The sequence below is a fragment of the Canis lupus genome, chromosome 4 (genome assembly GCF_003254725.2).
Source record: "Canis lupus dingo isolate Sandy chromosome 4, ASM325472v2, whole genome shotgun sequence".
In the NCBI taxonomy this organism is placed as follows: domain Eukaryota; kingdom Metazoa; phylum Chordata; class Mammalia; order Carnivora; family Canidae; genus Canis; species Canis lupus.
In genome coordinates this window covers 78,482,362-78,504,327 of record NC_064246.1, presented here as the reverse complement: position 1 = coordinate 78,504,327, position 21,966 = coordinate 78,482,362, and positions in this window count along the sequence as shown.

The window sequence follows — 21,966 nt, the reverse complement described above, 5'->3', positions numbered from 1 at the left end:
TTGTATGAAACTTCCTTGGAAACTATCTACCTAAGTTTTATATGAAGAATACAATTCTAAGGTTAATTTCTAATTTAGCCATTTCTATTTTTTTCCTAATATTTTATTTATTCATTTGAGAGAGAGAGACATAGCACAAGCAGGGAGAGAGGCAGAGGGAGAAGTAGACTACCCATTGAGCCAGGAGCCTGACCTGAGGCTGGATCCCAGGCCAGGGAGATCATGACCTGAGCTGAAGGCAGACACTTAACCATGTAACACACCTAGGAGCCCCTACTCTAGCTGCTTTTAAATTAAATTAAAGCTGCACATTAGTAGTGATCCAGCAGCATTATAATAAGATATACAATATATTTTATTTTGTTTTCAACTATGTATTGATATCAACTATTACTGATTCAAATGAATATTGCTTTTAAATATGTTAATGATATAATGACTAAAATTTTCATAAGAACATTATTTTTTATCATTCTAGTTGTCATAATAGTTAATATTGCACTGTTTATACTCTATCCAAGAGTATCCTTTTAAAAAGATATTTAGGTATATACTTCAAAACGAAAAAATTCTATCATTCATTTGTTTCTAAAGGGTAGGTTTTATAATAGAAATAGGGTAATATTTAATATGTATTCAATATATATTTTCCTTTGCCAAAATTGAAAGTTAACCCTATATTTATAAATAGGATAAAAAGTTATGCAATGATTAATAAAATTAATGTTATGAGTAAAAGAATATATATTCATAATTTCGTAGATGAAAATATATTTTTAGGTATAAGATATCAAAATATTTTTAATTAAATATTTTATATTCTGTGTTGCCAATCCTTTAAAGCTCATCAAATATAGGCAAATACAAAATCCATAACCACTTGAGAATGCTAATAAATAATTGGTTTATACTGAAAATCAAAATTTCAAGAAAAATTTTTCTAAAAACAATAGTAATTAGAAAATAATTTTTGGAATGGGTAATATTACAAAAATGGATAATTACTCTGATAATGTTTTCATTTTTTTTTTTTAAAGGAAGGAAGCCACCCCAATGTTTATAGCAGCAATGGCCACAATAGCCAAACTGTGGAAGGAGCCTCGGTGTCCATCAAAAGATGAATGGATAAAGAATGGTTTATGTATACAATGGAATATTACTCAGCTATTAGAAATGACAAATACCCACCATTTGCTTCAACGTGGATCAACTGGAGGGTATTATGCTGAGTGAAGTAAATCAATCGGAGAAGGACAAACATTATATGGTCTCATTCATTTGGGGAATATAAATAATAGTGAAAGGGAATATAAGGGAAGGGAGAAGAAATGTGTGGGAAATATCAGAAAGGGAGACAGAACGTAAAGACTGCTAACTCTGGGAAACGAACTAGGGGTGGTAGAAGGGGAGGAGGGCGGGGGGTGGGAGTGAATGGGTGACGGGCACTGGGGGTTATTCTGTATGTTAGTAAATTGAACACCAATAAAAAATAAATTAAAAAAAAAAGGAAGGAAGCATATATGCAAGTGATTAAGAAAAGCAATACAAAAAAGATGTAATCTAACTGATTAAAACACTGTGGCTAATAAATAGAAACATACACAAGAAGGAATAATGAAAGTAATATAATGAATTTATAGAAGAAATTAGTGATAGGTATAATTTCTGAAAATTAGACAATTTGTACAAAAATGGGTCGTTTTTTTAGCTTATAGTACACATACAGGCATTTAAAATTTTGTGATTACACTTCATATATGGACAGAAAATTATTAAAGTTCAGTGAAAGCTTTCCTCAGATTATCTATAAGAGAAAAGTAATTTCAGAATTTGGGAGCTTAGAGTTAGTTGGAAGAAAACAAAGCAAAACATAAAAACAAATGATTGAGGAATAATAACAATAGCAACACAGACGAGGTCTTTAAATCATGGCATTTCTGAACCTTAAAAATAGAATCTCATAAAGTAATGTTTTTACTACTTGTATGCAGAAAGTAAGGGTCTGTAATAAAGGAAAATTCATTCATCAGTAAAACTTTGATATTTACAAAATATAATCCATATGGTCATTTTTAGAAATCTCTGGGAAATATTGCACATGCCAGAAAAACTGGGAGATTGAGATTGGCAGTGAGGAATCCCATTTTTATTATCAAAAGCAAAACTTACACTCCGGGTTGAGAAAAGAATAAAACTAGTGACAGTGCATTACAAGGTTTAGAATGTATTGTGTGCTTCATCCTTTAAAATTTTAGGGGAAATAGGCAAAAAGTAGAGCATTAAGTTAAACGCTCTTGAAACTGGCTCTTGGACTAGAAAATCTGCTGTTACTGTAAGAACATTGCATTGCTTTGGATGTGTCCAATACTATTTTATGAGAAAAAAAAACATTTAATGTTAATTGTTTTACTACTTACTATGCCCTAAATATTCATGGCTGTAAGTTAAAAACAAACAAGGAAACAAATAAGAATTTCATTGAAGAAATGTCTGCTCTGCCATTTCTAAATTATTGTAAGAAAAACAAAGGGGTAAAGTATTTAACCTACACAGACCCAGTGATGATGTAGACATTGGAGTTATTAAAAAAAATACTTTTTAAGGAAGAAAGATGAACAATAAGTGTAATAAGATGGACTATATCAAAAGAGAAACAACCAGCATATAAAAATGCAACAAAATAAAATTAATAAATAATTATTGGATAAACAACATAGTAGAAGAAAATTTCAGAGAAATTGATGACTAGACAAAAGATAAAATTTAAAACAAACAAGCAGCTTTAATGGGTTTTTATTGCATATAGAACAAATGTACTATGTTGACTAATAAAAAAGAAAAGTGGAACTTAATATCTTCTCCAGAATCGTACTGTATTTTGATACAGGCTCTACTTCTTACTCAGTTTATTTCTACCTACCATATGCTTTTCCACTCTCTCCTTCAGTTTTCTCATCTATAAAATGGTAATAATGTAGTTAAAATAATATATTTGTTGGAGGATCAACACTTAACAAATGTAAACAATAATAACTGTGGTTAGCATATAGTTAACAACCAATACATTTATTATTACTATTTTTACTATTATGCTCTGGCTTCAGCCTTCTGTATACTACTGCATCTCAGAATATTGAGGACAGATGATATTTCTTAAATGAAATATTTATTTCCTAGATAAGATTATTTTCTGCATGCTTTTATGCACTGATTTCTTAAAGTCACAATACTCTTGGAGTTAAAACATTATGTTTAGAGCAAAATCAACCTGTATGGGGAAGCCTGGGTGGCTCAGTGGTTAAGCATCTGCCTTCAGCTCAGGGCCTGATCCTGGAGTCTGGGGATCGAGTCCCACATCGGGCTCCCTGTGTGGAGCCTGCTTCTCCCTCTGCCTGTGACTCTGCCTCTTTCTCTGAATCTCTCATGAATAAATAAATAAAAATCTTAAAAAAAGATACCATTTTAAACTAAAATTCACATAGTATTTCAGCCTGCCATTTAGCTTCTTTATGGTATTCAACAACTATAATTAGTGTTTGATTTAACTCTGCTCTATCCCACAGAAGCCTAGTTAGACTGCCTCAGTTTTCCGTCTGAACACTTACAGTGTGATTGTCTCCCCCATTCAGAGTGCACGATGCTGAATGAGAAGTTATACATTTTACATGTTCTTCTATGCTGACTGCTTTATACCAGAATATCCTAACAAATGTCTATTGAAAAAATGTATGAAGGAATGGATGCATGCATGAATGAAGCAGGCTTTGGAAGAGATAAAGCCAAAATGAAAAATGGAGACATCTCTGCAGTTACTAGCAATAATTATGTCTTACATGTTTGAAGAGACTTCAAAAAGTTTCTCATCCAGCCACCCTGCTTTAATCTTTTGTAGTTAAAAAATGGAAATCTGAACTCATCGCATTAATGTCTTTGAGAATTACTAAGGTCCTATCATCATATACACAAGGTATTACGTTAAGTACTTTTCTAATTAAATGTTAAGGAACCTCTTCCAACCTTGAAGAGGGACTGAGAGGCTGCAAATGAGAAACTATTTTCTAACCTAACAAGACCTGGCCTCTTTATATTTCTTTTATGTTGTAAGCACAAATTGTCCACTTTTTTTTTTTTTTGGCTCTTTTCTTTCTTGTAGTTATTATACACAGTTAGGAGCAATTAGCTGGTGTTTTCACCAGCTGGAGATCCCCTTAATCAAACTCAAATGTTTATGATATGATTCCTATCTTTAAAATTTCCTGGTAGAAGTTTTAGCAATTGCTTTGCTACTATATGACACAGGCTGCCATTTTACCATCCTACAATTACATCTTCCTCATCATTCTGCAGACTTCATTCACGATAGACTTTACATTATTTCAGTCTCTGTGTACTGAAAATTGCTGTCAATGCCACATAACTCTAGGTTTCTGTTATGGCATCATCCCACACTTGAACAATTCCTGAATCAGGTACCTATTGCTGTATAACAAACATGCCCAGACTCAGGTTTTAAGAAATGACTTTTTTTACTTGCTTTTTTTTTTTTTTTTTTTCACTCAAAGCCATGGGTAAGCTGTAAGGATTTCTGGGTGAAATTATGTGGAAACGAATTCAGCAGTCTGAATGAGGACTAGCTGTCTAGACTAGCTGTCCTGCCTCAGAGAGGCCTTATCAAATGGGCAGAACAAGTCACTTGACCCAGTTCATTACCAACTTGGAAGAGAACTTGTATAGACATGTTAGCAATTGCTAGAGATTAATGTTTAAGGCTACTGACATTTAAGATAATTTTTATAGAACAAAAGCTAACTAATTCAGCCCTTCACATTGAAATATTTGGAAAGAATTTTTCTTCTTAAAAAATGTTCTTAAATCATAGGCTAAAGTATAATGCAAAAAACAAAACAAAACAAAAAAAAGTAAAAACAAGAGTAGGCCTATACAAATATTTAATTGGTGAATTTTTTGGTTGAATCAGTATTGCTGAGAGGTACTTAGGCAAAAACATAAATAAATAATATAGTTTAATATTCAATACCTTATCAAACACATAAGGAAAGTATTTTACCTGATGTTTAAATCTTAAATGGTATTTGATAACATACAAATCAATTCTTAATAAAATAACAATAGATATACAGTTGATTATTATAATAATATCATAATTAACTTACTGACATTTATTTCCAGGTTTTTTTCTAGGCATTTTAAAATATGTAAGCAAAAGGAAAAACTTCAAAAGGAAGTAAACGCTAGAAAATTTAAAAAAAAAATCTTGTGTATTTATTTGACAGAGAGAGAGGAAGAGAGCACAAGCAGGAGAACAGCAGACGGAGAAAGAGAAGGAGGCTCTCAGCTGAGCAGGGAGCTGGATGCGGGTTTTATCACAGGACCTTGAGATCATTACCTGAGCTGAAGGCAGATGCTTAATTGACTGAGCCACCCAGGAGCCCCAAGGCCAGAAACTTTTAAAAAACTATTATATGCAAGTAATGATGATGCTATTTTTAAATAAATCTATATATAAAATGGAGAAACAATTTGAAAACAACATGTAATTTTCAAACAATTCATACAAAAGGCTTACATATTTTGCATCTTATTCTATCTTTAATGCCTAGAATTCTCACTGACACAAGGTAGATACTCAATTTTTTGGTTGAATAAATAATACATAATAATCTAACAATAAATAATATAATTTAAATATATTAAATATAATATATATAAATATGTATTAATATATATTAAATATAATAATAAATAATAATTATTTATTAATAATAAATAAATTGCAAGACATGAGAGGGAAAAGAAATGTAATGTTGACTTTTTTTTCCTTTCAGTTGATATCTAACAATTGACATATAATTCTACCTAATATTTTCAAGAACGTGAAGGAAAAAGACAGTCATTTACAAATACCACTGTTAGGTAATTTGTCATTTTTTTTTTTTTCAAAGTTGAAAATGTGCATCCTTGGAGAATGTAAGTAAAAGTCAACCGGAGCTTATGGAAAGTGAAATTCACAATAGAATATCATCTCACAAATGTGAGACTGTGATGCAAAAGGCCTTCGATATCTCAGGAATCTTGGTAAGTTTCTAGAAGACAAAGCCAAAGGAATATAAACAATACATAAAGGTATTCTAATAAAGCAAGCAAAATTCTTCATGTATGTCAGATATTTACCCAATCTCTGAGTCTTTCCAGGTAGAGGGTACATTTAGAATGTATTGCCATCCTTTATTTTCCAGCCAAAGTATAATTAGGCTTAGTTTAGTTTACAGCTTAATAACTATTTCAGGAATTTTTATAACTGTAATTTGAAAGATACAAATCTTATTTCATTATAATTTATAGTTCAACACAATATTTAAGATACTTAGAATTCAATTAAAATTAAGACAGATTTTACTACATATCATATGCAAATTTCAGGAAAATTTCTAGTGATGTGTTTCCTAGAAAAGATTAGAAGTATCTTTAGATTGTTAATAATACACACACTAAATAAAAATTTCTCACTGAAATTTGATGAGTATGATGCATCTAATTTTGAACTCATCAACTTAAATTTGGCTACAATTAATCTTTTTAAGTTACCTTCAAGCGTGTTTTATTCATGAAGTCATACAATGGACTATTAGGTCAAAATAATAGAATATTTACAAGAATCTGAAAAATCTCAAAAAATGTAATGTGCTTGCAGATTCTAGATTTCTGAACAAAATGACAAGATTATCAGGGAAATAAATCATGGAAGCAAAAACAGTGCATTTGTCATTTGATAAAAACCTAAATTATCATACTACAAAAAAATAGCTTCAAGAGAACAGTTTCTTAATTGGTTGATGAGAGTCACTCCCAAACAGGATATCTGTATATGCACAGCCCTTCCATCTACCAGGCAAGTTTGGCTTATGCAATGAAGTTCTTTGTGAAAATCATTCCTTAGTCTGCAGCTGGCCACAGTTACCGAGTGCAGGAAAATTAGCCCTTTCACTAGCATTTATTAAGAACCTATCTACATGGGGATCCCTGGGTGGCGCAGCGGTTTGGCGCCTGCCTTTGGCCCAGGGCGCGATCCTGGAGACCCGGGATCGAATCCCACGTCGGGCTCCCGGTGCATGGAGCCTGCTTCTCCCTCTGCCTGTGTCTCTGCCTCTCTCTCTCTCTCTGTGACTATCATGAATAAATAAATAAAATCTTTAAAAAAAAAAAAAAAAAAAAAAAAAAAAAAAAAAAAAAGAACCTATCTACATGAGGCATTTTGTTCTTGGTGTTACAAAACTGCTTAATGAAAATAATAGGAGGTTTCAAATGTTGCTGTCTTCCTCTGTGCAGCCATTGAAAGTAATTAATATTTTAGCTAGACTGAAGTAAGCCATAAAGCAATGGATAAAAGCATTTTTATTTTTGCTTTGCTGTTTATAAAATAATATATGTTTATTGGAGGAGAAGACTCAGAAATGCACAAATGTGCAGAGAATAAAACCCACCATAATCCTGTCACCCAGTAGCAGCCATAGTTAATACATTTCTAGGAATTTTTTTCCTGTTCATCTTAATATACCTGATTATAGTGAATATCAATCATGAATATTTCCTATATAATTTATATTCAAATACACCTCTATGTAAGAAAACCTTATAGAAGTGCATGTATAGTGTTAAACTCATGAAGCTTTGTAGTTCAGAAGGTAAATACAGACTGAGGAGCCAATCTTCAGGGTTGGGATCCTGGGCAATCTTTCTACCACCTGAGGGTGTCAGATTAGGACTCAATCTTTCTCTAACTCCATTTTCTTTATTTTTCTTTTTTAATTTTTAAAGATTTATTATTTTAAAGAGAGAGTGTGCATGAGCAGAAGGGACAGAGGGAGAGAGAATCCCAAGTAGACTTGGTGCTGAGCATGGTGTCCCGTGGGCTCAGTTTCATGACTCTGAGATCAGACCTGAGCTAGAACCAAGAGTGAACCACCAAAATGATTGTGCCATACAGGAGCCCTACTAACTCCATTTTCTTATCTATAAAATTTGAATAAAAAATAATTCCTATCTCATGGGCTTGTTACAAAGATGGAACATTCACTAATTTCAAAACTCCTGAGACATAATAAATTAGATCCAGAGATTTATTTATTTTTAAAAGAGAATTTAGTAATTACTTGAAGGCTTATATTACAAATTTCCAAATAGTTTTACAGAAACGGTTAACATCCTTTTCAGAAGTAAGCCCACCCATAAGTGGGTTCAAACACACAAACAACAAACTAGTGAGTGAATACAATTGTGCATATAATAAAATGATGAAAGTTAAAAATAATTTGGGGATGCCTGGGTGGCTCAGCAGTTTAGCACCTACCTTTGGCTCAGTGAGTGATCCTGGAGTCCTAGGATTGAGTCCCGTGTCAGGCTCCCTGCATGGAGACTGTTTCTCCCCCTGCCTATGTCTCTGCCTCTCCCTCTCTCTCTGTGTGTGTCTCTCATGAATAAATAAATAAAATCTTAAACAAAAATAACTAATTTGTAACATTTTTAGCATCATGAATATAGACCTCAAACAAACAAACAAACAAACAAAAAAACTGGAAAAGAGAACCAAATATTAGACCAATACAACATTGCCTGTAACCAAGCACCACAGAGTCAGAAGTTCTCTCCATCATTCTACCTGTATTTCTGGATAAACCATAATTATACCTGGATGATTTTAAATCAAGGCATCCTAGTTCCTTCTGAAAGATACCTACCCACTCATCCTCATCCTCCCTAATTCACATCCTCCAAAGAATTGGAGGCTCCAGTGATTTCATTGATTCTATCTTGAAACTGTCTTAACATTCTATGCCATTAAGCATAAACCTCATTCTTTATTATGCTCTGTAGACCTTAGTTATGGAACAATATGGTCTTTCTTGCTGTCAGAGACAGCTGAGCTCTAGCGCCCAATAGGCAGAGAACAGTGTGTCCATGTGCATGTCTTCGTGAAGAACTTTGCGAAGAAAAGCTACCCAAACCATGATTTCTATTCCTCTCACTCCCTGTCAATGTCACTTTTCAGTTGTCTGTCACAGTGGCTTTCTCTCTCTCAGTGTCTTATACTATTGTTTGAAACTAACAGCAGGATGGCTCACTTGCCAAAATCATCACCGGTTCAAAGTTTGGGAATGCCTCACTTGAGAAACCACTGAAGCCTGTTGAGCAGAAATGGGACTACTTGTGGGTGTATATCATTACTCATTAGGATTCCACTGAAAGTTCATGCACATATACTGTCAGGCTCCTGGGTTCATAAGTTTTCAATATATTGTACTATAGATGACACTTAAATGGCATTATTGAAACAAGTGTGCAAATTTGCAGTATGGATTGCAAGTAATCTATCCACTGCCTACAATATTCAATGCTATATCATTAGAGTTGTTCCAGGTTTTTCTATAGCAAACCTGGCCGTAACCTATCACACCACTCATTTGTTTTTCTATAAAAGAATCGTTGTCAAATTAATAAGACTTGTAGATTTGTTAGTCTATACATACTTGTTATAGTGTATTAGATTATTATGGAGTCATATTTTGCCTACTTTTAGTGCTATATATTAAAATCATGAAGAATATGGTCCTTTTTTCTTTTTCCTAATAAGCACTCTTACAGAAGTCCATTTCAGCCTATCTTAACTTCCTTTAGCTGAGATTTAAAGATTAGTTCATTGAGATTTTAGTTTTTTGAGGAACATTATGACAATACAGTTTGCATGCAGGAATAGAGATTTCTTATTAGGGGCTCTATTCATTTAATTTTAATCAGAATATACTTGCTGAACTTTCTAGATTTTGGAGGCAGAGTGTAATCATTTTTATATTCTGCTTTGTAATGATTTTCCCTTGGCATGAAGAACTTCTCCAGCAAAACAACAACAAACAAACAAATATAAAACAAACAATAAAAAAAAAAAAAAGCCTGCAAGTACAAGTACCAATTTCTGGTGTACCTGATAAATTATAGTTTGGGCATTAAAAAAATACTAACTCAGCAGGGCTCAAAATCATGAGGAAGATGTCAAAATTTAAGAGTAGATCATTACATTTAATTATAAGTAGCATCATCTCCTTGATTTCAGTTTCTGTATATCTTGGTGATGAAAGAAATGGAAAAATATTTACATAGAGTATATAAAATCTCCTTTAGGGGAGTGTTCCAGACACCAAAGGTGCATTTTTTCTCCCAGATGGCACTAGAATCAAGTCTTCAAGAGACCATTTTCCATTATAGAGATCCAGGTTCTTCTGATGGGTAACTTAAAATAGTAACCATTGAATCCATGGGAATTAACATAATGCTCTGTTTACCTTATTAAAAAAAAAAAAAAACTATTTTTTTTTAATCTATTTGAGACAGAGTGAGTAAGAGAGAGGAGAACAGAAGAAAGGAGCAGGGAGCCTGAGGTGGGGCTCAATCCCAGGACCCTAGTAGATGCTTAACTGACTGAGCCACCCAGGCACCCCTTTACATTTTTCTTATGAATCCCACCTTTTGTTCATGTGTGGCATATCACAGATGGTTAGACTACAAGTAGGGAGTAGGAAACTTAAATCTGATATACATATGCCATTCAGCAGAATAGATGATTGTTCATCCTCTCATCTCCTCCCTGGTGTCATTATAAAGGAAATGACTACCTCCTTTAAGTTATAGTATTATCACATAGGTTCCATGTTAGGCACTTAGAATAGGCAATTCCCAGGCCAGACTTTATGGAGGGAAGTACATAATGAACATCTATACTAAATCCTTCAGCAATCCTGCCAACCATGCTCATGAACCCATTGATCAAATCCTTGAATCATGAAAGAAGTTGATTGCTATCCATAGGGCAGATTATTAAGAACCTCTTTTACAGTAGGGCCCTTGGAAAGCATTTACATGGATGATAGAAAAGGCAGTCTCCTGCAAATAGTCTTTTGGCATCAGCTTTCCCACATAAGAATGGACTCTGAGTCTGTAACACTTTCTTACATGGACAAAACCCCTAACAGCCTGTGCTGGACTTATTGCTTTCTGTGCAAATATCTTCCCTTGTTTCAGGCTTAATGGTATCCTTTGCTCCACTTAAGCGTGTTTATCATATGGCACTAGTCAGCTCCAGTGCTATACATGTTCCTGGCAAGGAAGAAATAGGGTCCTTTGCTTTCATCGAGATGCATACAATGCAAATCATGGTCTTGCCTTGGCCATGGGATGAGACCCACTGGCCATTAAAGACCAGCACCCACTGTTGAATCTGATTTTGCTTTGTCTCTTTTCTATGTGAGTAAAGTGTCTTTTCATCCAGTGCTATGAGAGTGAGTTGACATCAGAGACTGCTGCCCATGAAGAGGTAGGACTTCTCTGGAGGTTATAACAGATGTCACTTGCTTGACAATGAGACACGTGTTTTAAAACTGAATCTCTTTCAAAAGGATCATCCACATATGAATCATCCACATATCTCTTTCTTAAGCCTACTTCTGTATGTTCCTATTTAGTTCCGGGCTATTTTTGTAAATTATTGCCAAAATATTATCACTTTATATCCTATTTTAGACTGCCTATCCTTGGAAAAAAAGAAATGGAGCAGTGAAATGAACTGCTCAATGTTCTGCTTGCTGGGAGTATTTTCCTTCTTTACTCTCTTTCTGTGCCAGCCCCTAATGGACCAAGACACCCTGAAAGTCCACCTCCAGCTCATATCATCAAGCCTTCTACAGATGCACAATCAGATCACTACTAATTTTCCTCAAAGAACAATTTATGATTTTCCACAATGGGAAAAACTCCTTTCCTTCTAAACCACTTACATATTTTATATCCATGAATGTATTTTCCTTATAGCACCTATTATAGATGCCAATTTACATTTACTTACATGTTTATTTTATGTTTTACTCGATTTTCCATTAATCTAAGGTTTCTTAGGCAGGGGTGTGTTTGAGTTTTTTTACTATTGACTTCCTTGCACAAACTACTCCAAAGAGATTAACAAATATTTTATAAGTCTATGAGAAAAACAAAAAGTGAATGTACTAGGTGCCTGGGGAAAAAATATTTTTATTTTTAACATTTCTTTCATCTATCGAATACTCTAAGAGTTGAAAAGGGCTGAATAGCTTAGAGATAATTTCATGATGTGTTATGATAATACTCACAACCCTTCCCCTCCCTGTGTTCTCTCACATTTTCAGCCATAGAACTTAATTTTGCACAATGGCTTTTCACAAGAAATTGTATTTAATGACAGAGTTTCATTTTTTTTGCTATTTTTAAAATTTTAGTATACTTTTAGGTTTACATAAAATCGTAAATATACCTATAAACCCAGCACTCAGCTTCTCTGATGTCAATATATTATTTTAATGTGAAATATTTTCTTAATTTTAATATTTGAAAACTAGTTATATAGACCTGGAACATAAATTAAGTCAGGCACTCCTTCCCTTTGTTGGGTCCCCACATAACTCAGATTTATTCATCTTAAACCAATACCTAAAAGAAAGATAATAATATTTGTTTGACCAATATCAGCAAATATTCAGCATTTTTCATTTTAATATTTTTTAAAACTAGATGTATACCAAAGGGTTCAATAATGGCCACTTTTGGCAAATGACAGTGGTTTTTAGTACAAGAAACTTACAAACTTTAAATGTTAAAATGTGGAGGAATTAAGAAATGCTGTTCTGTATCTCTATTTATCACTGTTCAAAAATGGCTCACTCTGAGAGTATAAATGGAAGGATATAAAATAAGCCCAGCAGGACAGTGATCATAAACAGGCGGGCAGCAACCAGCAGCATGTCTTATTTACTTGCTATGATTTTTTACATTATTTTTATAAGGAGGATTATTCAAGGACAGTTGCTCTTAATCTCTATGGGGTGAATCACATAGTCTCAAAATTGGATGATATTTATGGACAGTTTTTGAAGAATAAATATACTTGCATACATATTCATTTAAATACACATGTTTTCATAAAAGTGACTGATTCTCTAAAGTCAAACTTGCAAGGATTAAGGAGCCATACTGTGTCACCAGGCTGTATGTGTGTGTGTGTGTGTGTGTGTGTGTGTGTGTGTGTGTATGATTCTAGATTGTTCCCCTTTAATTGAAAAACAACATTACTGTGAGACATTTTAAACCAACTACATTGGCTTTTAATTGCATTTCTCATGAATCTGTAAACTGTTGTATCCTATAGAGGACATGGGACCTTTGTATATACTAACTAGTCAATCCACTCAAACTAGTTTAGAAATGGATCAAAATAACTTGGCACCTCTAGTTACTGATGAGGGAAAGTCATTTTGAGGTCATACAGGTTTGGTGTAAAGTAGAAAATATCATGCTTCTAATTTCTCTCAGTGCTTTCTTCACTTTTTATTGTAATATTTCCTATTAATAAAATTTAAACTTGGCAAATTTGAAATACTGTATCAAGAGGAAGAAATATTTTCTCAAACCTGTAAAAGATCAAGTGTGTGTCACTATGCTTAGCTGAAACCTGAGAGTTCATGAGTGGGAAAGAATTAGTTTTGGAATGAATGAATGTTTTTTAGAGAGCTTTGATATCACCACCAAATTGCTTTCTGCTACTAAAACTGTATAACACATAATACAAATTTTATAGCTGCATGGGCCACATAAATATTGCTTTTGAAAAATTAAAGTGGACTGGGCGAACATTTTTAATAGAACAGAAATAAGTGTTATTTCTAAAGAAGGACTATATATTGGACCATATTAAGTTTAAGATGTTGGCCAAGGGGTACAAACTGTCAGTTATGCAAGATGAGTAAGTCCAGGAGATCCAACGTATAGTACCGTGATTAGAGGTAACAACATTGCTTGAAATTGGTTAGGAGACAGATCCCCAGTATTCTCAGCAGAAAATAAACAAATAAAAGCTAGCTATGTAAGGCAATTAACATGTTAATTCGCTTGATTGTGGTGATTATTTCTTATTGTGTATATATATCAACTTGTACAACTTAAATATATACAATAAAAAAGAGTTGCTTTGAAAAAAAAAAGAGTTACTTTGCATTAAATGACACCATTAAAAGACAGATGATTGCACGTATATTTGAAACAGTGTCCTTTTATAAGATATACAAAGAACTTTTACAAATCAAGTAGCAAAAATGCAGAAAATTTCATAAATTGGTGAAACACTTAGAATGACATTTTAAAGAACAAGATTTCAAAATGATCAATAGACACATAAAAAAGTATTCAATTTCATCAGTCACCAAGAAAAGTAAGTTAAATGCTCAATGCAGCACATATCATAATCCATGCTCTATTAATGAAAATACAGACAATAATATTAAGTGCTGGAGAGAAAGTGTAATAGCTATAATTGTAATACTCTGCTTTTGGTAATATAAATTTTTATAGTCAAAGTGGCAATCTTTTTTACCAGTATCTATTGTTAGCTAAACCTATAGCACTGTGATACAGAAATTTGACTTCTCTAAATATATATATATGACAAGAGAAATACCCAAGATAATGTGTTCATATATGCAGCAAAAAAATGACAAAAATGTTTGTAAAGCCATTTTTATTACTTAATTAAGAAATGACCCACATGCCCAAAAATACCAAAATATTTTAAAATTTTGGTTCATTTATAAAATAAAATACTATATAGCGATTAAAAGGAATTATTACTACTTGTAGCAGCATAGTTGAATTTTATGGAAATAGTATTAGCTAATGAAACCAGATACAAAATAGTCATTTATATATATATATATCACTACCTAAACATTCCTATATGTACACACACATACACACACATGAGCACAAACATGCACAGATTTTAAAAATAGGCAAACCAACCCCCTAATCTATAGTGTTAGAATTGAAATAGTGGTTATTTTGGGATGGGCTAATTACTAGAATGTTGCAAAGGGAGGTTTCTTGGTAATATCTATTTCAGAATATGAAAAATTTCAACTTATAATTAACTGTTACATATAAATGCAGTCACATTTTAAAGTTACATAGATGTATGTCCACACATCAGAAAATTAACATATTTCATAAATGAAAAATAAATTTATACTGTAAAAAATAATAATACTCTTTAGAGAATGAGACATCTATACAGACTCAGAATGGAAATGAAGATGGTTCTTCAAATTTTAGAAAAGGCTTGTATGAAAAATAGAGAATAGAATTATGATCACTGAATTAAATTATAGGAGCCAGATCTTTTCAAAAATAAGCAATTGCATTCTAACTATCAGAACTGTCCAGAAATTGATTGGAATATTACTTGGATTCATGACTCACACACTCGTCAAATTTATTGAAAATGGGATTGATTTTCATTTTTTAAGAATTATTTATCCAGTCATTCATGTTGTTTTGTTTTGTTTTGTTTTCCCTAACAATTACTGAGAATTTGTTGGTGCAATATATTTTTCTAGGAGTTTCCTATAAAGTGGATTTTTTTGCCCCATTGGAACAGATGCAGATTAAATAAGTTTCCATTATTCATTTTAACTCCGGAATCAGTGATGGTCAAACTGAAGTGTGATATATCACAGTAGTTAAATTCACGTGCTCTGAATTCAGAGTTCCAGGATTTAAAAAACTCCAGTTTACCAGTTCAGGGCCATGGGAAAAGTTATTGAAACCTTCTGTTCCTCAGTTTTCTCAGCTGCAGAATGTGGATAATAGGCTTCTACTGCATAAAACTTTTCTGAATATTAAACAAATTTTATAAGTAAAATCATTAGAGGTATGCCTGGTAACTTTAAAAGCATTGGGTGTATTTACACTATTAGTGTTATTTTCAGTGTTATTATTTTATTTCAGATGAATATAAATACACAGACAAATTTACATATTTAAATTCTGAAAGATGATAATTTTTATATTCCCAGTGCTACAAACAAACATATATTTGTTCAAGGATAGATGGATGGATAGATAGATGATAGATAGATAGATAGATAGATAGATAGATAGATATAGATAAATGCAAGTGTAAGTGGAAATTAAAATAAGTCCTCAAAAGATAGTTATTTTTACTAGAGTTTAGTGGCACTTTAATTATACTCACCTTATATAAAAATTATATCACATTTTCTTTACCAATTCACATTTTTTGATTGCCCCACCTTCCTTGCTGCACCATATTATTATGTGTTGAAAGTTTTGTGATACTCGGTCAACAACTTTTCTCCTTTCACATCCAGAAGTTATTCAGTTACATTTCTCATTTCATGGGTCAGTTACTTTCTTTGTTCTCATCCGTGAAAGATAAACCCAACCTTTCTTATTGGATTAGAGACAGGTAGTGTGAGTCTTAACTCTTTTATGGATCTTGGTTTGTCACAGACGAATTGCCTCTCTTTGATACAACTTAAGCAATCTATCTAGTATCTTGAAAAATGCCATCTCTGTGGAAGAAGAAACACAATGCAGACCAAAGAGATGCTTCTCTTATTTAAAATGAATGGGTGGCTATTGGTGGATGACAAATCCACAGTCACTTTAAAACTCCTAGTCAATTGTCTGTTGAAGGATAGATACAGCTGAAAAACTGCATAGAGACCATGTAGGTGTACCATGGGCAGTTTGTCTTGGAATAAGGTAAACCACTGAATGTGAATAATAGAAGCCAGAAAAGTTTAATTAATTTTTGTTTTCTTTTGTAAGTGAAATAAGAGGAAAACTGAAGTCTTATATTCTAAACGTGCAAAAGAAAAAGGTTACAAAGAGAAAACCTTACAGAAATGGGAATAGCTGAAGTGGAAGCAACTGATATGAGATTCTCTTGCTCTTGGTACAAATCTTGTTTTATTTCCCCGCTATCATGATATGATTGAATGACAAAGGCCACTCAAATTTGACAAATTCCAAAACAAAAAATATTATTTATTATAATCATATAATTATAATTTCATAACTTTTAAAAAGATTTTATTTATTTATTTATTTATTTATTTATTTATTTATTTATTTATTTATGAGAGAGAGAGAGAGATAGCAAGAGAGAGAGCACTAGCAGAAGGTAGAGGGAGAAGCAAGATCCCCCCCTGAGTGAGGAGCCCAGCATGGGGCTTGATCTGAAGACCCCATGGACCTCAGGACACAACCTGAGTTGAAGGCAGATACCCAGGAACCAACTGAGTCACCCAGGAGCCCCAAATTTTGTAATTTTTTTGTGAAATAATTTATGTTTGAATAAATAAGAATTTAGTAAAATAATGACTGGCTTTGTGGTTAAAAAGTTCCTTAAAAAGTAGTTTGTGATTTTCATCAATTTTAAATATGATGTAAATAGAAATTCATGTTGTCAACAAACTGATTTACTTCAAGATAAATAAGATGCTGATTATGCTAACTATATACTTCACTGGATTTCCAGAGATTTAAGTGTGACTGCAAGGAATAAACATACATATGCGAGTCGCTTACACTTAAGATCTACTTGAAGTATTAAAATACATGCAACAATGTTTTGAAGCACAGTTCTGCATCCATGGGATTTCATACAACCAATAAAAAGTAAGTAGATTTCAAATGAATAAGAACACTTTGGATTTTTCTTAGAGAAATGCCTTGTGATCAATTTTCAAATACAATGAGTTATACTAATGAATAAACATATTTATTCCAAAACTGGAAAAAATGAAGTCTGAGAAATGCATAAATCATCACAATTGTAGTGATTGATAGCAGTATCTTATAGAATTAACATTAAATTCTGTATTTAGAGATATGTTTAATCCCATGTCATATACAACACTTAAATATAGTGAGTGGCAAACTTTAAGGAAGATATTTAAAGCATATTTAAAACAAGAATTTATTTTCATTATTTATTATATGCTATATAATATACGATATCTGCATTTGAAAAAAAAAAGAGGAATGGAAAGTTATTCAGGCCTATGTATCAAATTTGATATTATATTGATGCATACAACCAATTCCTTAAAGAAGATGTTTTATAATAACTATTTGAAGGGTGCCTGGATGTCTCAGTTAGTTAAACATCTGCCTTCAGCTCACATCCTGATCTCAGGATTCTGAGATGGAGCCCTGTGTCAGGTTCCCTGCTCAACAGGGAGTCTGCTTTTCCCTCTGCCCCTCTCCCCTGCTCATTCTCTCTCTCTCTCTCAACAAAAAAATAAATAAGATCTCTTTAAAAATCTTAAAAAATAATGATTTCCTTTTTGAGGTGACTATCATTCAGCTATATCCATATATTACATGAAAAAGTTTTAATGAATTCATATATTTGATATATTTGTCTGCAGTATTTGTCTGCAGTTTTGAACGTTTATTATCCAATATTTGTATGCATGCCATTTTATATGAAGATGGTATATTAAATATTATACTAAATAATATAATACATCTGAATATTCTTTCAAATTCAACACACCCCAGCACTTTGGTCTTTCTCCTAATGCTGGGTTTATTATATAATTGTCTGGTAACCTGACATATTTTTTCATCTACAGTATTGTTTATGCGTACTTTCTCCATCACTTTTGCTATCAATTAGCTCTTTGGACATTGTTTTGCCTCATTATTTTATTTTCTTTCCTTTCTTTCTTTCCACCCTTGTTTCTGTCTTTTCCTTCTTCCTTTCTTTGTTCATTTATTTTTCTAAATTTTGGAAACAGTTCAATGTCATAGGAAGGTGCAAGAGCTACAATAGCCAAGCCATCCTCGTAGGTATCAGGAGACTAAGCTGACCCTATAAGCCCTTTGAATAGGAGCAGGACAATCCAAGCTAAGAAAAATTAATTGGTTGATGTCATTTTTGACATTGTCTTCAGTCCACCAGGATCAAATTTTTCTTTTCTTTTCTTTCTTTTCTTTTCTTTTCTTTTCTTTCTTTTCTTTTCTTTTCTTTTCTTTTCTTTTCTTTTCTTTTCTTTTCTTTCTTTTCTTTCTTTTCTTTTCTTTTCTTTTCTTTTCTTTTCTTTTCTTCTTTTCTTTTCTTTTTTCTTTTCTTTTTTTTTCTTTTCTTTTCTTTTCTTTTTTTCTTTTCTTTTCTTTTTTTTTTTTTTTTTTTTTTTTTAACCAGGACGAAATTTTTCTTAAAGGAAGTTTTCCAGAGAGAGAAAAAGGAAAGAATCTAAAGAAGGGAAAGATGTGTCTTGCCAAGATATACTTACATTTAAGCATCATCCATCATGACTGTAGAACATGTTTAGCTAAAATTCATCTTACTAAACTCATGACCAGGCAAAGAACGTGAACTGGGTAAAGGGAAAGCAAAAATAAGATCTTTGCGACCAATAACTAAGGAGAAGTGATATTAAGTGGGGGAAAAAAGTTTTATGTATATATTTTTTTTTCTTTCTCGCCACGCTTCTATGACTCAATTGTTTTCACAGGGTTTCTTGATGACCAGGAAACAAATCTCTTGCTATTATATTTTTCTTTCTTATTTAGCTTTTTCTTATGTATCTTCAGCATTTCTTCTATTTTTTAAAAATATGTTCTTTAAGTTCTAATATGAAGACTTAACTCAATATCTTCTGTTTTCTCATTTTTTTTAATATAATTTAAGGCTATGTATTTCCTCCTACTTATTTTCACTACACTCTGTTTTAATTTTTTAATATATAAATTTTTGCTTCTCCTTTGATCCATTAATTATTTAGCAGGGTACTTTCAAATTTCCAAAAGCATCATATTTATTTATCCTTTTCATTATTGATTTCCATGTTAATTACTTATTTTTACATGGAATTTCTTTGCAATTTGATGATACTTGTTCCATGACATGATACGACTGAAGCATGCATACTTGAGAAAAATTTGTATTTCACGTTATAGTAGTTCACTATTATTGCTCTAGCAAGTTTACACTAACTTATCAATAGCTTAAAACAACACAAATATATTATTTTACAATTCTGGAAGTCAACGTATGAAATTGATCTCAGTCGGCTAATGTTAGAGCATTGGCAGAGCTGGTCCTTTCTCCAGGCCTTATGTAAGAATCTATTTCTTTGTCTTTTCCAGCTTCCAGAGAACAACCATATTCCTCACCGCCTCTTTTCCATATTCAAATCTAGCAGCCCAGGATCTAACTATCTCTCTGATCTTGACTTCTGTCATGCCATCCCCTTCTCATATGATGACTCTCCTGAATCTCTTCCTTATAAGATTCACCTAATACTCAAGGATAATCTCCATATCACAATATTTTAGTTTAATCACATATGTAATTTTTTTTTTTTTGCAATGTAAGATAATAATACATTTATATGTTCTGGCATCACAGGTGTGAAAAATTGGGAGGTGGGTGCATCATTTCACCATACATGCATTCTCTGTGTCTATATCAATATCTGTATTCATATATCTCTCTATATAGATATCTATAAGGCTAGCTTTGAGTAAGATTTCTGGGAAACAAAGAAGAAGATGAGACTTATATTATTCAACTGAACTGTTCTTTCACATGATCATAAAAGATTTCCCTGTGAGGATAGTAGCAAATTATTTCAGTGCTGAGTATCCTATTATGTGTGTTTGTTTCTGTTTGAGTTGAGAAAATAAACTCTAATGGATCCAAATTTGTTTCCCCATGGTCACTTCCAGTATCATCCCCACATTTAGTTTGGGCACTCATAAAAAAGCAGTAGGAATGCCTAAGATTTCTCAATGGGAAGACAACATAATAAATGCTATAACTGTTAAAATAAACAAAATGAAAGTAAGGAACCTCCTATTCAGAAAAGAATCATTCAGGATGCTAATTTGGGGAATGGGAGAGTGATTAAAGAGTATCTTGGTTCCTCAGTGACTGATAATCTTCAAGTTTCTAGCCAGATATCGATCTATTCCCAGGGAAAGAATTAAGATGACAGCTGATTTCACTCTGACTCAGTCTTCCTTACTCAGATTAAACAGTGACCATTATTTAAAAATATAAAACCACTGTATCACTTTTATCTGTGAATAACTCTGTTTAACACATGGTAATTTATAACACAGATAAGACTAAAAAGAGAATTATGAACTTGAAGTATTGATAACGTTGATTATGTAAATTACTTGGTTTAATAAAAAACATTAATATTCAGGAATAGTGGTCGTGCATGCAGAATAATTTCTCAGCTGTATTTTATAGGCCCCAACCTGGAGCCATATAGCAGAATAAAATTATCCACTTATATTTTGTTAGAAATCCTTATTGATAAAAGCACACAAAGAGCAACTTTTCTGTGATAGATAAATTTATGAAAGAAGTTTGGCAAGGTAGATTATGACTGTTTTGGCCTAAAAGTTGTCTATATCAATTTGAAAATGAGAGTGCATGGTATTATCCCCTAGTCGGCATCCAAAGCCAAGAACCAGGAGTAGTAATGTCCAAGTTCAGGAGAAACCTGGTGTCTTAGCCCAAGCACAGGGAGAGAACTTACCTTCCCCCATTTTTGTTATATTCAGGCCTTCAATAGAGTGAATGATGCCCATAAACTGGTGAGAATGATCTTTTCTTAGTCTACTAATTTAAATACTCATACTAAAAGGCCAAAAAAGCATTTTGAAGAGACAGACTGGATATCATAACCAGACTCAGATCCGGCAGAGATGTTGGAATTACCAGACTGTGAATCTAAAACAACTACGTATAGTATGTTAAGGCTCTAATCAATAAAGTAGATAGCATATAAGAATATATGGACAGTGTAAGAACAGAGAAAAAAATCCAAGAAAAAGTAAAAAAGAAATGCTAAAGATAAAAAACACTAGACTAGATGTAAACAATACCTTGGATAGGCTCATTAATTGAATAGACATGACAGAGGAAAGAATCTCTGAGCCTGAAAATAATATCAGTAGAAACTTCAAAACTGACAAGTAAAGAGAAAAAAGCCCAGGGAAAAAAAGAGAGATAAAATATCTGAGAACAGCTGGACAACTACAAAA